Source organism: Rhipicephalus sanguineus, chromosome 1 (assembly GCF_013339695.2).
Source record: "Rhipicephalus sanguineus isolate Rsan-2018 chromosome 1, BIME_Rsan_1.4, whole genome shotgun sequence".
Lineage (NCBI taxonomy): Eukaryota > Metazoa > Arthropoda > Arachnida > Ixodida > Ixodidae > Rhipicephalus > Rhipicephalus sanguineus.
The window spans coordinates 211,405,693-211,410,058 of NC_051176.1; positions in this window are offsets into that span (position 1 = coordinate 211,405,693).

A 4,366-nucleotide genomic window follows, 5' to 3' on the forward strand; every position below is an offset into this window, starting at 1 on the left:
GCTGTTGTTGAGCCAAGTCGGTTGCTGATAGAGAGGAAAGGAAAGTGTCGTCCTCATCAAGGTCTGCGTTGGCACTTCCGACTGGTGCGCGTGAGAGACAGTCAGCGTCGGTGTGTTTGCGTCCTGACTTGTGAATGATGGTAACGTCAAATTCTTGCAGCCGAAGGCTCCACCGTGCCAGACGACCTGAAGGGTCTTTGAGATTGGCGAGCCAGCATAGAGAATGGTGGTCGCTAACTACTCTGAATGGGCGGCCGTACAAGTATGGTCGAAACTTTGTTATAGCCCAAACCACAGCTAAGCATTCTTTTTCTGTTGCACAGTAGTTTTTCTCTGCTGATGATAATGTTCGACTGGCATAGGCAATCACACGCTCTACGCCATTTTGCCATTGAACTAATACAGCTCCAAGTCCGACGTTGCTGGCGTCGGTGTGTAGCTCTGTGTCAGCGTTCTCGTCAAAGTGACCAAGTACAGGTGGTTTCGAAGCGTATCAAAGGCATGCCGCTGATCCTGACCCCAAACAAACGGTACGCCTTTTTTTGTAAGGTGGTTGAGGGGTTCAGCGATTTTGGAAAAACCTTTGACAAAGCGTCTGTAGTACGCGCACAGCCCCAGGAATCGGCGTAGATCGCGCTTGTTTGTTGGCACGGGAAATGCGGCAACGGCGCTTGTTTTCTCAGGGTCTGGGCGGATACCAGCGTGGCTCACGACGTGACCAAGAAACTTGAGTTCCTCGTAGGCAAAAGGACATTTCTCAGGTTTGAGCGAAAGTCCAGCTGTTCGAATCGCCTCAAGAACTGTCTGCAGGCGCTGGATGTGCTGCTCAAAGGTGTCCGAGAAGACCACCACGTCGTCTAGGTAGACAAGACATGATTGCCATTTGAGCCCAGAAAGAACCGTGTCCATCATTCTTTGAAAAGTAGCTGGCGCCGAGCATAAGCCGAAAGGAAGGACTTTGAACTCGTAGAGGCCGTCAGGAGTAATAAAAGCGGTCTTTTCGCGGTCACGCTCGTCAACTGCGATTTGCCAGTAGCCACTGCGTAGATCCATGGAAGAAAAGTATCGAGCGCTCCGTATACGGTCCAAGGAGTCGTCTATTCGGGGTAACGGATAAAGGTCCTTCTTCGTGATCTTGTTCAACTTTCGATAATCAACGCAAAAGCGCAGGGTACCATCTTTTTTCTTTACCAACACAACAGGGGAAGCCCAGGGACTGGTCGATGGCTGGATGACTTCGTCCTTGAGCATCTGCTGGACTTGCTGACGTATAGCGTCTTGTTCTTTTTGCGACACCCTGTAGGCATGTTGTCGAACAGGTCTCTCGGTAGGCTCGGTGATGATACGATGCTTGGCAATATGGCAATGATGATACGAGGTTGTAGCGAAGCAATCCCGAAATGAATCGAGTATATCCAAAAGACGTTCCCCGTTGTGCTGAAGATAGATCCTCCTTTACGTCGAGAGTGCTCGCGAATGCCATGGTGGAATGGTCGCACGACGAAAGGGCAGCTAATATTGAGGGACCCGGGACGCCGGCAATGTCTTCAAGGTATGCGATCGCGGTGCGCCTTGTAAGATGGCGGTACTCCTCGCTGAAGTTCGTGACTAGTAGGCGAGCCTGTCTATTTCTGGGTTGAATAACACCTCGGGCAACGCAGATTTGTTGTGCAAGAAGGAGGGACAAATTTCCCTCCGCGATAACAGTGTCGGGGACGTCCTGCTCACATTCAACGGTGACAAAGAGGCTGCTACGAGGAGGCAGAGTCACAGATTCGGCGGACGCGCGTAGGGCAGTCTTCGAGAAGTGGGTGGTGTCAGCTTCAGCTTCAGGATGAAATGGGTCCTCGAATGACACTAGCAACTCACGTAGATCAATGATTGCGCCGTATTCACGAAGAAAGTCCAGTCCCAGAATGAGCGGACGTGAGTACACAGGTAATACGAGGAAGGACCCTGTGAACGTCGATGCACGTATACGAATACATGCTGTGCACATTCCAGTCGGCTTCACCAGATGGCCACCTGCCGTGCGCAACGGGGGTCCTTGCCATGGGGTGGTAACTTTCCTCAGTTTAGATGCCAGGGAGCCGCTCATGACTGAATAATCGGCGCCAGTGTCGACGAGGGCAGTGGCAGCATGATTATCAACGAATACGGTGATGTCGGCAGAAACAGTCTTGTTACTCTCGGAAAATAACGAAAAATCAGAACGGTCGTCATCGGGTCGTTGCGTCGAGGGAGGTTCTTTGAAAGTTCCTTGGTCAGCGACTTCACCCCCAGAAGTCGCGGTTCCTAGTTTCCCCTGTGGGGACTCGGTGACCGGCTTCTGAAAGGAGCGTAGGACGACGAGGGCAAGCTAGGGGACGTGGAGCGACGAGGCGACGGTGATCGTGATTGGCGGCGTTGGACAGGGGGAGGAATTTGCTGGCCCGTAAGGTACGCTTCGATTTCGCGGGGGCGCTCACCATAGCGTGGGCACCGAGCATCAGGGTGGAAGCCGCGGAGACCGAGTTGGCGGTACGGACAAGTACGATACACGTGGCCCGCTTCGCCACAGTGGTAACATAGCGGACGGTTATCCGACGTGCGCCACACGCTTGCTTTGGTAGCGTTCTGTCTTGAGCCGGACGGCAGATACGTGGGTGCGCTCGGGAACCTTGACGCAGGTGGCGAAGTCGAAGAGGCGTCCTGGAATAGATGACTAGGCGGATCCATTGTCCACAAAGTGGGTCCAGTAGCGTGCGGTGCAGGAGATCGTAGGGCCGCCGCATAAGTCAGGACAGGGGCCTCAGGTCTTGGAGGTGTGAGTGGTTCGAGTGGTGCGACCGCCTGTCTGATTTCATTTCTGATGACGTCCGCGAAGGCTGTCGCGGTTGGTTGAGGTCCCACTGCTTGGAGTTGGCGGAGCTCGTCCCGCACGACACTTCTTATGAAGTATGCGAGGGCCTGCCTGTCGCTTTCAGACTCGATAGAGCATGCGGTGGCCGTGATGTCGTGGCGTTCGTACTGTGACGACCACTGCTGGAGAGTACGTTCCATCGTGGTCGCCTCACTGATGAACTCGGCCACGGTCTTTGGTGGATTGCGTACTAGTCCGGCGAAGAGCTGTTCTTTAACCCCACGCATCAAATGCCGCACCTTCTTTTCCTCGGACATCGCTGGGTCGGCGCGCCTGAAGAGTCGAAGCATGTCCTCGACAAACATCGAAACTCTCTCGTTTGGTCGCTGGTTCCTAGACGAGATGGCTTGTTCCGCTCTCTCCTTCCTTTCGGCGTTGCGGTACGCATCGCGGAGCTGTCGGCTAAACTCTTGCCACGTAGCAAAGGAACCCTCGTGGTTCTCATACCATGTTTTGGCAGAGTCTCCTAATGCGAAGTAAACTCTCCGCAGCTTGCGACCTTCATCCCATTCGTTGATGCTGGCAACTCAATCGAAGTGGTCGAGCCAGTCATCAACATCCTCAAAAATGTCTCCGTGGAAAGACCGTGGCGTCTGCGGTGCATGAAAAACATGCGGGAGCGGAAAAGAATATGCGTCGTTGGTTTCACTCGCCTGGCTTGTAGTCGAGGTTGTCATCTTGTCAAGTGTTGACAAGGGACCGAATTCGGGGGGTAGTCCTAGCAGGCGGCGGCTGCTTCTTGCTGTTGGAGCTGTAGCTGTCTCCAAGTTGCTAGGAGTCACGGCTGGAAATTGGGAGCCAAGGTGCATGTACCCAGCGCCTCCACCAGTGTCACGGGCAAAATAAGACAGACAGCCAGGAGTTGACGTCTTCCCCAGAACCAGACCAGCAACAACAACGTTCTCTTCTTCCTCCACTCGCGTGTACGTGCCACAGCGGATGGCTCATACATGATGGCATGTGGCAATATACATTGAAACGCAAGGCAACTGAGGGAGCTGAAGACAGAACACCCCTGGAAGACGCTCGACTGCCATCCACTCGTCCATGTGGTCCGCCAGAATGACGCAGTATTCTCTTCATTTCATATGAGGCTGGGCGATGGCCTCATGCTGACCGAGTATGACGTCAGATTGATTGAGAGCCGCTTTGTGACACGCGAAGAAGCCGCCGCTAAACGCCCTGACGGTCGACTGCTATAACGCACGTTGCCTCGACGCTGCGGAAGCACTTTCCAGGGCTACCAGTCTCGGCGGTCTATACCTCACCAACTCAAAAGGTGACTTCAGGTTCCGACATGTCGCCGGCTCTATTGACACAGTCTGTCGACGACATGACCCGGCTAGCAAACGACATATCTTGGACCGGGCTACCCTCTGCATTCGGTGCCAACCACAACAATCACCTCACGCTCGCCGCTCTCAACGTATAGTCTGCGCACGCGCAAGTTCACGACCTCGAAAC